The sequence below is a fragment of the Ranitomeya variabilis genome, chromosome 6 (assembly GCF_051348905.1).
Source record: "Ranitomeya variabilis isolate aRanVar5 chromosome 6, aRanVar5.hap1, whole genome shotgun sequence".
Classification (NCBI taxonomy): domain Eukaryota; kingdom Metazoa; phylum Chordata; class Amphibia; order Anura; family Dendrobatidae; genus Ranitomeya; species Ranitomeya variabilis.
Window position 1 is genome coordinate 260,841,212 of NC_135237.1, and position 13,442 is coordinate 260,854,653.

Below are 13,442 nucleotides of genomic sequence, written 5' to 3' on the forward strand. Positions count from 1 at the left end.
ATTCAAGAGGCGATAATACAAGGTCTCAAGGAGCCATCCTTCTTAGCAACAAAAAAAAAAACCTGCTCCCAATGGTGAAGAAGATGGCCAAATATGCCCTTTCTCCAAAGACTCCTTAACATAACTCCGCATGGCGGTATGTTCAGGCACAGACAGGTTGAAAATTCGGCCTTTAGGAAACTTACTGCCTGGAATCAAGTCAATCGCACAATCACAGTCCCTGTGTGGTGGAAGGGAACTTGACATGGGCTCATCGAATACATCCTGAAAATCAGACAAAAACTCTGGAATTTCAGAAGAGGAAGAAGAAGAGATTGACATCAAAGGAACATCATTATGAACCCCCTGACAACCCCAACTAGTCACAGACATAGATTTCCAATCCAACACAGGATTATGTACCTGCAACCACGGGAAACCCAGCACGATAACATCATGCAAATTATGCAACACCAGAAATCGACAATCTTCCTGATGGGCTGGCGCCATGTGCATGGTCACCTGTGTCCAAAACTGGGGCTTATTTTTAGCCAAAGGTGTAGCATCAATCGCCCTTAAAGGAATAGGGTTCCGCAAAGGCTGCAAGGGAAAACCACAATGCCTGGCAAACTCAAAATCCATTAAGTTCAAGGCGGCGCCTGAATCCACAAACGCCATGACAGAAAATGATGACAATGAGCAGATCAAGGACATCGATAACAGAAATTTAGGTTGTACAGTACTGATAGTAAATGAACTAGCGATCCTTTTTGTCCGCTTAGGGCAGACTGAAATGACATGAGAAGCGTCGCCACAATAATAACACAACCTATTCTGACATCTGAATCCTTGTCGTTCCGTTCTAGACAAAATCCTATCACACTGCATTGGCTCAGGACTTTGCTCTAAGGACGACGCCACAGCGCGCACAGCTTGACGCTCCCGCAAGCGCCGATCAATCTGAATGGCCAGAGATATAGAATCATTCAGACCGGAAGGCGTGGGAAACCCCGCCATAACATCTTTAACGGATTCAGAAAGACCCTTTCTGAAAATTGCCGCCAAAGCATAATCATTCCATTTAATCAACACAGACCATTTTCTAAATTTCTGACAATACAATTCTGCCGCCTCTTGACCCTGAGACAGGGCCAACAAGGTTTTCTCCGCTTGATCCACAGAATTAGGTTCATCATATAATAATCCTAAAGCCTGAAAAAAGGAATCTACATTAAGCAAGGCCGGATTCCCAGATTCCAGGGAAAATGCCCAATCCTGTGGATCGCCACGCAGCAGGGAGATGACAATTTTAACCTGCTGAATGGAATCACCGGAGGATCACGGTCTCAGAGCAAAAAAACAGTTTACAATTGTTTTTAAAACCCAAAAATATGGACCTATCACCAAAAAACAAATCAGGAGTAGGAATCTTCGGCTCTAAAGCAGGAGTCTGAACAATATAATCAAAAATACCCTGTACCCTAGCAGCAAGCTGGTCTACACGAGAAGCTAATTCCTGAACATCCATGCTGGCACAAGACTCCTCAGCCACCCATAAATAAAGAGGGAAGAAAAGACAGAACAGACTGCAGAAAAAAAATGGCTCAACACCTTTCTTCCCTTCTTCTGAGATGCATTTAACTCATTATAGGCCAGTTGTACTGTTATGATCTGGTGACCTTGGAGCCACATGAAAACTTTCTCTGGAGTCGGTGGAACCTGTACTGACCGCAAATCCTGAACTAACACCGCAACTAGAAGTAGCCGTGGGGTGTGCCTAACAAACCCTAGACACCTTGACACTGCCGGAGGACTAAATACCCCTATAGATGGAAATCGGAATGCTATCTTGCCTCAGAGCAGACCCCCAAAGGATAGGCAGCCCCCCACGAATAATGACTGTGAGTAGGAGAAGAATAGACACACGCAGGTAGAAAACAGGATTTAGCAAAAGAGGCCACTCTAGCTAAATAGGAAAGGATAGGACAGATTACTAGGCGGTCAGTATTAAAACCCTTCCAAAAATATCCACAACAGATAATACAAAAAGTTCCACAATCTAACTAAAGACATGGAATGTATATCTGCCACTCCAGAGAATCCAACAAGACTGAGAAAATACTGACACCAGCTGGACAAGAAAACACAAAGAATAGCACTGAATTGTGAAGCACACAGCATGTGTGCCACAGGAAAAAAAAACAGACACTTATCTTTGCTGATTTGACAGAAAGGCAGGAGGAACCAGGCAGAGGTCCCACACCTCCCAACAACAATTGACAACTGGCAAGGACTAATGAATCCTGCACACCTAAATACCCCAGTCAGAACTGCAATCAGCAGACACACCTGACCAGGACTGCAACCCAGGGACAACTGCATTACCACCTACTACCACCGGAGGGAACCCAAAAGCAGAATTCACAACAGAGGAGACAGATTATAAACAGCTTTGTAGGTCAATGTTAATAGTTTGAACTTAATAATATGTTGGGTAAATGGTAGCCAATGAAGGGATTTGCAGAGCGGTGTAGTGGAGGAATAGCAAAACGAGACGTGGATTAGTAATGCAGCAGAATTAAGGATGGAGAGTTAGCACGGAGGCCACAGAGGAGGATGTTGCAGTAGTCAAGATAAGAGATGATTAGGGCATGCACTAACAACTTTCAGGGTTTAGAGTTCAGGGATACAGGGTTGAGGACGGGACAGATTCTGAAAATATTTTTGAGTTGGAGGCGGCGGGAGGTGGCAAGAGCTTGGATGTGCAGTTTGAAGGACAGGGCAAAGTTGTGGGTTACTATGAGGCAGCAGACAGGAGAAAGCATGATATAATTTATTGTCATAGCTAGGTCAGGTAGGGGAGTTAGGTGAGGTGGTGAAAAGATGATAATTCAGTTTTGCCTACATTGAGCTTTAAAAAGTGTGATGAGAAGAAAGGGGATATTCTGATAGACACTCATTGATTTTAGACAGTAAAGAGGTGATGTCTGAGCCAGGGTCTGTGCTGAGTATCATTAGTGTATAGGTGGTACTAGAAGCCATGGGACCTTATGAGTTGTCCCAGGCCAAAGGTACAAATTAAGAAAAGCAAGGGTCCCAAAACATAGCCATAAGGGACATCAACAGAGAGAGGACAGGATAAGGAGGTTTTGCGGCAGTAGGAGACCCTAAATGTGTGGTTAAAGAGGTTTGAGGAGATCCAGGAGAGGGAGAGGTCTTTGATGCCAAGGGAAGAGAGGATTTGTAGTAGGAGGGAGTGGTCAACTTTTTCAAAGATAGAGGACAGGTCTAGAAGTTGGAGTGTAGAGAATTGTCAATAAGCTCAGGAATGAAAAGGACACACCTGTGGGAAAACATTTAATTGGACCTGGACACAGTATGACATACTTAAAAGTCTTAATACTAAAAGGTAACTTTAAGGACAACAGAGGGAGAAAAATTTGGGAATTCAAACTGATAAAGATGTTCAATTCTTTGACACTTGACTCAATTTAACACCTAGATTTATGACTCACTATATGGATACAATTCACAGCTCCACCAGACTCCAGATAACTAAGAAGAACATTCCCACTGCCTTTCCATTTGTAACAAAATGCCTAATTTGATTTCCTTGACTTATCTTTAGGAGGCATAAAGGCTGAGTCACACATAACGATATCATTAACGATATCATTGCAACGTCACGCTTTTGGTGACGTAGCAACTATCCTGCTAACGATCTCGTTATGTGTGACAGCGACCAACGGTCAGGCCCCTGCTGGGAGATCGTTGGTCATTGGGGAATGATCAGGACCATTTTTTGGTCGCTGATCACCCGCTGTCATGGCTGGATCAGCGTGTGTGACGCCGATCCAGTGATGTGTTCACTTGTAACCAGGGTAAATACCGGGTTACTAAGCGCAGGGCCGCACTTAGTAACCCTATATTTACCCTGGTTACCATTGTAAAAGTTAAAAAAAAACAGTACATACTCACATTCTGATGTCTGTCACGTCCCCTGGCGTCCACAGAGTTAAAACTGCTTTCGGCTGCCGAGAGCTTCCCTGCACTGACTGTGTCAGCGCCGGCCGTAAAGCAGAGCACAGCAGTGACGTCACCGCTGTTACTGCCAGCGCTGACACATTCAGTGCAGGGAAGCTCTCGGCAGCAGCGCGTGCTTTAGCAGCGCTCTTGCCGAAAGCAGTTTTAACCCTGTGGACGCTGGGGGACGTGACAGACATCAGAATCTGAGTATGTAGTGTTTTTTTTTACTTTTGCAATGGTAACCAGGGTAAATATCGAGTTACAAAGAACAGCCCTGCACTTAGTAACCCGATGTTTACCCTGGTTACCCGGGTGCTGCAGGGGGACTTCGGCATCATTGAAGACAGTTTCAACAATGCCGAAGTCGTTCCCCTGATTGTTGGTCGCTGGAGAGAGCTGTCTGTGTGACAGCTCCCCAGCGACCACACAACGACTTACCAACGATCACGGCCAGGTCGTATCGCTGGTCGTGATCGTTGGTAAGTTGTTTAGTGTAACGGTACCTTAGCCTTTCCTATCTCATGAACAAATGTCCTGCTGCAATATCTCTTAAATGTTGTGCCTTTTTCTTATTAACTAATTTGTAATCCTGCCTGAAGAAGGAGCCTCTGTGCTCTTAAAGCTTGCACACATATATTATTTTTTTGGAAGTCGACAGTAAAGAAAGAAAAGGTGGGGGAAAAACCTCCAGCGATAAAATCCAATGAAAAAATCAGTTAAAAAATTAAAATTTATTAGGTACATTAGTATCTTAAAAAGACATGGATACTGGTCACCACAACCAGAAATTGACAACCAATGTGTTTCAGCTAGGAGCCTTAACCCCTTAATGACTGCCGATATGCCTTTTAACGGCGGTAATGAAGGTTACTTATGCATCAGCACCGCTTTTTAACACCACTGAGAAATAAGTGTATGGCTCTCCCCAGAGTCAGAATTTCTCTGGGTTCTTGGCTACCGGGGGTAGTTGAGACCCCAGAGGACATGATTCAGGTAGGATTTTACCAACCCCTGTGTTGTGATTGCCGTTATTGATGGTATAATGTAGGGTTGAGCGACTTTTCCCTTTTTGAGGTCGAGTCGGGTTTCACGAAACCCGACTTTCTCAAAAGTCGAGTCGAGTAAAATCGGCCGATCTTCTTGAAAAGTTGGGGTCGGGGATCGGCCGAAACACGAAACCCAATGCAAGGTAATGGAAAATCTATATATTTTTATATTTACTTCAGCGCGATATATGTGAAAAGCCAGTAATTCAATTGCCGGCTATTAATTTCTCCTGCCTAAACCCGACATGATATGAGACATGGTTTACATACAGTAAACCATGTCATATCCCCCTTTTTTTGCATATTCCACACTACTAATGTTAGCGAGGGTCTTCAGGTGGATTGAGAGAACAATAAAATATTACAACAACCTGTGTGTTTATTTCATTAAAATACTTTGCAATATTGTGTGTGTGATTTTTTTTAACCATTTCATACAATTGGATTAATAATGGATAGGTGTCATAATTGACGGCTCTCCATTATTAATCTGGCTTAATGTCACCTTACAATAGCAAGGTGGCATTAACCCTTCATTACCCCATATCCCACCGCTACACGGGAGTGGGAAGAGCGTGGCCAAGTGCCAGAATAGGCGCATCTTCCAGATGTGCCTTTTCTGGGGTGGCTGGGGGCAGATGTTTGTAGCCAGGGGGGCCAATAACCATGGACCCTCTCCAGGCTATTAATATCTGCCCTCAGTCACTGGCTTTACCTCTCTGGTGGAGAAAATTGCGCGGGAGCCCACGCCAATTTTTTCCGCGATTTAACCCTTACATTTAATAGCTACAGTGCTGAAATTTTGCACATACACACTACTAAAATTAGTAGTGTGGAATATGCAAAAAAAGGGGATATGACATGGTTTACTGTATGTAAACCATGTCTCATATCATATCGGGTTTAGGCAGGAGAAATTAAAAGCCGGCAATTGAATTACCGGCTTTTCACATATATCGCACTGAAGTAATATAAATATAAATATATATATATATATATATATATATATATATATATATATGTGTCTATATATATATATATATAAATATATATATATATATATAAATATATAAAAAACGAAACCCGACTTTGGAGCGTAGATCGCCGACTGCCGACCCGATCCCACAGTGACATCGGGTCGGGTTTCATGAAACCCGACTTTCCCAAAAGTCGGCGACTTTTGAAATTGGCCGATCTGTTTCACTCAACCCTAGAATAATGGCAACCGTAAAAAAAGTATAATTTTCCATTTAATTTCTCTCTCCCCTGATGTGATATCACATCAGCGGAGAGAGAAATAGGGTCCCCCGAGCCTCCCCCTGGAACCTCCATTGTCCCTGCAACCCACTGTGAAGTCCCCCGGGCCACCAACATCTTCCAGGAGAAAATGACGAGCAAATGCGCAGTGCGCCCGCTGAAATCTGATGGACGTCATCCAGGAACAATAGTTAATTTTTCCTATTGGTTCATTTTGATCACTGTGATAGACCCTATCTCAGTGATAAAAATGAAAAAAATAGTAAATCAAACCCCCTTTATCACCCCCTCAGTTAAGTTAAAAAAAATAGAAAAGTATTTATTTCCATTCTTCCATTAGAGTTAGAGTTGGGCTAAAGTGAGTCGGGGTAAGGTTAGGGTTAGGGTCGGGCTAAAGTTAGGGTTGGGCTAAAATTAGGGCTAGGGTTGGGCTAGGGTTAGGGTTGGGATTAGGGTTGCGGTTGGGCTAAAGTTAGGGTTGGGGCTAGTGTTAGAGTTGGGCTAAAGTTAGGGCTGGGCTACAGTTAGGATTGGGCTAAAGTTAGAGTTTAGCTAGAGTTAGGGTTGTGGTTATGGTTGAGATTACAGTCAGGGTTGAGATTAGGGTTAGAGGTGTGTTGGGGTTAGGGTTGTGGTTAGGGTTATGGTTAGGGTTGAGAATAGGGTTGGGGGTGTGTTGGGGTTAGGGTTGGAGTTAGAATTGGGGGATTCCACTGTTTAGGTACATCAGTGGGTCTCCAAATGCGACATGGCGCCACCATTGGTTCCAGTCAATTTTGTGTTCAAAAAGTTAAATGTTGCTCCCTCCCTTCTGAGCCCTATTATGCACCCATACAGTGGCTTTACCCCACATATGGAGTATCGGCATACTCAGCAGAAATTGCACAACACATTTTTTTTTCTTTTTTCTCCTGATACCCTTGTTAAAATTTAAAAAAATGGTTTCAAAGAAAGATTTTTGTGAAAAAAGGAAAAATGTTCATTTTTTCCTTCTACATTGCTTTAGTTCTCGTGAAGCACCAGAAGGGTTAATAAAATTCATGAATGTGGGTTTGCGCACCTTGATGGGTGCAGTTTTCAGAATGATGTTACTTTTTGGGTATTTTCTATTATATTGAACCTCAAACTCACTTCAAATGTGAGGTGGTCCCTAAAATAAATGGTTTTGTAGATTTTGTTGATTAAATGAGAAATTGCTGGTCAACTTTTAACCCTTATAACGTCCAAGCAGAAAAAAATGATGTTTCCAAAATTGTGCTTATGTAAAGTTGACATGTAGGAAATGTTATTTAATAACTATTTGTGTGACACCACTCTCTGATTTAAGTGTACAAAAAATAAAATTTTGAAAATTGCAAAATTTTCAACATTTTTGCCAAATTTTCATTTTTTCATAAATAAACGCAAGTTATATTGAATAAATTTTACAGCTAACATGAACTAAAATATGGTGCAAAGAAACATTCTCAGAATCAGTGGAATAGGTTAAGCATTCCAGAACTATAACCTCATAAAGTGACAGAATTGTAAAAATTGGCTTGATCATTAAGTACCAAATTGGCTCTGTCATTAAGGGGTTAATCATGGTATAGCATGGTTTGGCATACCATAATTAAGGCTCCTAGCTGAAATGCATTGGTTGTCAATTTCATGTTGTGGTGACCATTATCCATGTCTTTAATGTACCTAGTACATTTTCATTTTTTTAACTGATTTTTCACTGGATTGCATCACTGGAGGTTTTCTCCCACCCTTTCTTCCTTTACTACTGATGTCCAAGACTGAGACGGCTCCATGCGATGCTATTCCATCCATTAAGGTGCTGCAACATATGGTGAGCTAACTTTTTCCCCAACATTTTGTATTGCTTCTTTATTATTTTCTGATAAGCCAATAAAGGTATCACTCCGAGAATACTTTTCTCAACATTGGGCAGAAAAGTGTTCACATTTATTTTTCTGGCTAACACGGTACCACAATATAATTTGTTATTGTACAGTGGGTCCGGAAAGTATTCAGACCCCTTTACATTTTTCACTCTTTGTTTCATTGCAGCTATTTGGTAAATTCAAAAAAGTTAATTTTTTTTTTCATTAATGTTACACTCTGCACCACATCTTGACTGAAAAAAAACAGTAATGCAGAAATGTTTGCAAATTTATTAAAAAAGAAAAACTGAAATATCACATGGTCATAAGAATTCAGACCCTTTGCTCAGTAAACCCTTTTGAGCAAGTACAGCCACGAGTATTCTTGCTAATGCAACAAGTTTTTCACACTTGGATTTTGGGATCCTCTGCCATTCATACTTGCAGATCCTCTCCAGTTCCGTCAGGTTGTATGGTGAAAGTTGGTGGGTATCCATTTTCTGGTCTCTCCAGAGATGCTCATTTGGGCTTAGGTCAGGGCTCTGGCTGGGCTTGTCAAGAAAGGTCACAGAATTGTTCTGAAGCCACTCCTTTGTTATTTTAGCTTTGTGCTTAGGGTCATTGTCTTGTTGGAAGGTGCACCTTTGGCCAAGATTGAGGTCCAGAGCACTCTGGAAGATGTTTTCATCCAGGATATCTCTGTACTTGACCACATTTATGTTTCCTTCAACGGCAACCAGTCGTCCTGTCCCTGCAGCTGAAAAACACCCCATACCATGATGCTGCCACCACCATGTTTCACTGTTGGGATTGTATTGGGCAGTTGATTATTATTATAATTACTATTATTATTTATTTATATAGCACCATTAATTCCATGGTGCTTTACATAAGAAGGGGTTACATCAAAATACAAATATCTCTTATAGTAAACAAAACTAACAATGACAGACTGGTACAGAGAGAAGAGGACCCTGCCCTTGCGGGCTTACATTCTACAGGATTATGGGGAAGGAGACAGTAGGTCAAGGGTTGCAGTGTGCTTTGAGAGAGGGCACACAAGTTCATCAGGTGATGAACTCCGGTGAACTTTTTCATGCAGTGGTGGTGCCATAAGTGAGTTCACCAGGGCTCATCAGCTGATCTTTCTTACTACAGCGCAGTACTAAACACTGCAGGAGTGGTTACCTCCTTTGTCAGTGTGTCTGTGACTGCTCTCAAAGTCATCAAGATTGTCGTGGGACATTATCGATTATTATCTTCTTGGAGGACAGGTGAGGAATATTGTGGCTTATCATTTTATTTTTTTTACAGGAGACGCTAGCTACAGTGGATTAGGCGTTTGGTGAGTATGGCTTAATTTAGATTCAATAAAGGACTGAGTCAGTATTTAAATTAAAGGAATTTATTTCAGGTGTGCATTTTTGTATAATATCACTATGGGGTTAGTAATGGGGGCGTCTTATAAACGCCTCTCCATTACTAACCTGTGGGCTTCTGTGGGAGTCTGTGTCATTTTTTTCAATTAAAGGACTTTATTTTGGCTGTGTCCTTTTCTTTATAATACAACTATAGGATTAGTAATGGATAGGTGTCTTATAGACGCCACTCCATTACTAACCTGTGGGCTTGATTTCACCTGACAAAACAAAGGTGACGTCAACCCCCAACCATTAACCCTCTTGCCACTGCTACAGGGCAAGAGGGAAGAGCGAGGCTAAGAGCTATTGTTTTTAGTCTGGGAGGGGTCCAATATCCATGACCACTTCCTAGGCTATTAATATCAGCCCACAGCTGTCTGTATAGTCTTTGCTAGTTAGATTTTATAGGGGGACCCAATGTCAATTTTTTTCTGAGGTCCCCATGTAAATTAGCCAGTAAAGGTTAAGCAAACAGCTGTGAGCTGATATTAATTTCCTGGGAACCTTTACGACTATTGGCTCCTTCAAAGAATATTAACATAGTATCGACTTTTTACATTTTTTTGTAAAAATTAACAGTTGCTGTTAGGTTACAACCTATGTAGGTTCATTCTTTCATTCTGTTAACATATAGATAGGCTGGTTCCAATGTGTGTGTCCCTGTGTGTGTGTTTACTTATCGGCTTGGTAATGAGAGTATCTAGCTGACACCTTTTCATTACTAGCCTAGGACTTGATGTCAATGACAGCTATGGACGCCAAGCCCTAATCCCATTACCCTGATGCAACTGCATCAGTTATTAAAAAAAGGTATTGAACCAAGAAATTACATCCAAAAACTTTTATAAAATATCTTTACTAAGCTAAAAATGTCTTCATTGCTGTACAGAAACGCATTCAAAAAATGCATGCAAAAAATGCACCAAAAACACAGCAAAACGTTCGTTTTTGTGAAAATGCTATAGCAAGGGACCTAGGAGGACCTCACTGTTATCACAGAAACATAACAGTGATAGATTGCAATTTGACAAAATGTACCTGAGTACGCCAAAATCCTTCTGGGAAAACCTCTTATGGACAGATGAGACCAAGATAAAGCTTTTTGGTAAAGCCCATCTTTCTACTGTTTACTATAAACGTAATGAGGCCTACAAAGAAAAAAGAACATAGTACCCACAGACAAATATGGTGAAGGTAATAGATGTTTTGGGGTTGTTATGCTGCCTCTGGCACTGGGAACCTTGACTGTGTGGAAGGCATCATGAAATTTGAAGATTTCCAAAGTATTTTTGTTCACAATGTAGTGCCCAGTGTCAGAAAGTTGGGTTTGCGTCTTATTTCATGGGTCTCCCAGCAGGACAATGACCCCAAACATACTGCACTAAAATGGATTGAAACAAAGCACTGGAGAGTTCTGAAGTGGACAGCAATGAGTACATATCTAAATCCCATTGAGCACCTGTGAACAGATCTTAAAGCAGTGGTTAGTAGGGTTGAGCGACTTTCATTTTTTTAGATCGAGTCGGGTTTTGCGAAACCCGACTTTGTCCAAAGTCGAGTCGAGTGAAGTCGGCCGATTATCGCGAAAAGTCGGGGATCGACCGAAACATGAAACCCAATGCAAGTCAATGGGGAAGCATAGTCGGCAGTGAGTGGAGGCCAGGAAAACACCTACAGTGCCCATTTTAATGCCAAAAACATCCATTCTTGTTTCTGAAGCTTGTCAATCTTAATTAACTTTCTAATAATTTTTGGGCATTGGAAATTGGGGGTCATTTGGCAAACGTTGTGGGGGGTAGGGCTGGTTCAAGGTTTTAGTGGGCCCAGGAAACGTGGACTACGTCACGGCGGTGGAGCAGTGAGAGGTAAGTATTTCAACTTTGCAAGTGCTGTGATCCTGAGCAAGCAGGGAGGCCCACTCATTCGCATTGGCACTGGCACAGGGCCCCTCAAAGTACGGCAGTGTGTTTGCACGGCGGGGGCGCCTCCCACCGGCAGCGACACTTTTGCGTACTCTGAGGGGCCCTGTGACGTCGCCAACGAGTATGCCCCCCTACCTGTTGAAGAAACCTGCACTTTCATCTGCACCTTCCTCTTTGTCCCTGTGTAAGGTGGTATAGTATGCGGGAAGGGGAACCTGACTTTCAGCAGGGTCAGATTGTGGCTGTGTAGCGTGCAAGGGGAATGTAGTGGTCTGGGTCAAAGTACCACAAGACTCATCTAGCACCGGCTGGGCAATGGGCAGGATGAGGAGGAAACACTGATATAGGCCCAAATAATAAAGTGGGTAAAATGCAGTTCAAAATTGGTAACAGGACTAACCAGGTGGCATTGCTTAGTTCAGTGGAGTAGAAAACCCAGGAGCGGCAGACACCGTTTAGTAGGGCCGAACCACACTAGTAGGCCCTATGCAGTTTAATATTACAAATGAAGGCCGAAAGCCTGAACATTAAAGGTCAGGAAAATAACACAGGACAACACCAAGGTGCGGCACACACCGTTACTAGGCCCAACCAAAGTAGTAGGCCAACTGCAGATTAATTATTTAAAATGTAAGCCGAAATCCTGAACATTGAAGGTCGGGACAACAAAACAGGAGAAAACCCAGTAGCGTCAGACACCGTTTTAAGGGCCCAACCACACATTTTAAAAACAACTACTTAACGAGAGCCTTAAGATTGAATCTCAGCTTTATACAGTGGAGGACAACACCATGGAGCGGCACACACCGTTTGTAGGCCCCAACCACCAATTTTTACAAACAACTACTTAATGAGAGCCTGATGGTTGAAGCTCAGACAAGGAAACCTGGAGGAGAACACCCAGGAGAAGGCGAACACCCAGGAGGAGGAGAACACCCAGGAGGAGGAGAACACCCAGGAGCGTCAGACACCGTTTGTAGGCCCCAACCACCAATTTTTAAAAACAACTACTTAATGAGAGCCTGAAGGTTGAAGCTCAGCTTTAAGCAGTGGTGGACAACACCAGGGAGTGGCAGACACTGTTAGTAGGCCCCAACCACCATTTTTTACAAACAACTACTTAATGAGAGCCTGAAAGTTGAAGCTCAGTTTTATACAGTGGAGGACAACACCATGGAGCGGCAGACACTGTTAGTAGGCCCCAACCACCAAATATTAAAAACAACTACTTAATGAGAGCCTGAAGGTTGAAGCTCAGACAAGGAAACCTGGAGGAGAACACCCAGGAGGAGGAGAACACCCAGGAGGAGGAGAACACCCAGGAGCGTCAGACACCGTGTGTAGGCCCCAACCACCAATTTTTAAAAATAACTAGTTAATGAGAGCCTGAAGGTTGAAGCTCAGCTTTATACAGTGGAGGACAACAACAGGGAGCGGCAGACACCGTTAGTAAGCCCCAACCACCAATTTTTACAAACAACTACTTAATGAGAGCCTGAAGGTTGAAGCTCAGACAAGGAAACCTGGAGGAGAACACCCAAGGAGGAGAACACCCAGGAGGAGGAGAACACCCAGGAGGAGGAGAACACCCAGGAGCGTCAGACACCATTTGTAGGCCCCAACCACCAATTTTTAAAAACAACTAGTTAATGAGAGCCTGAAGGTTGAAGCTCAGCTTTATACAGTGGAGGACAACACCAGGGAGCGGCAGACACCGTTAGTAGGCCCCAACCACCAAATTTTAAAAACAACTACTTAATGAGAGCCTGAAGGTTGAAGCTCAGACAAGGAAACCTGGAGGAGAACACCCAGGAGGAGGAGAACACCCAGGAGGAGGAGAACACCCAGGAGCGTCAGACACCATTTATAGGCCCCAACCACCAATTTTTAAAAACAACTACTTAATGAGAGCCTGAAGGTTGA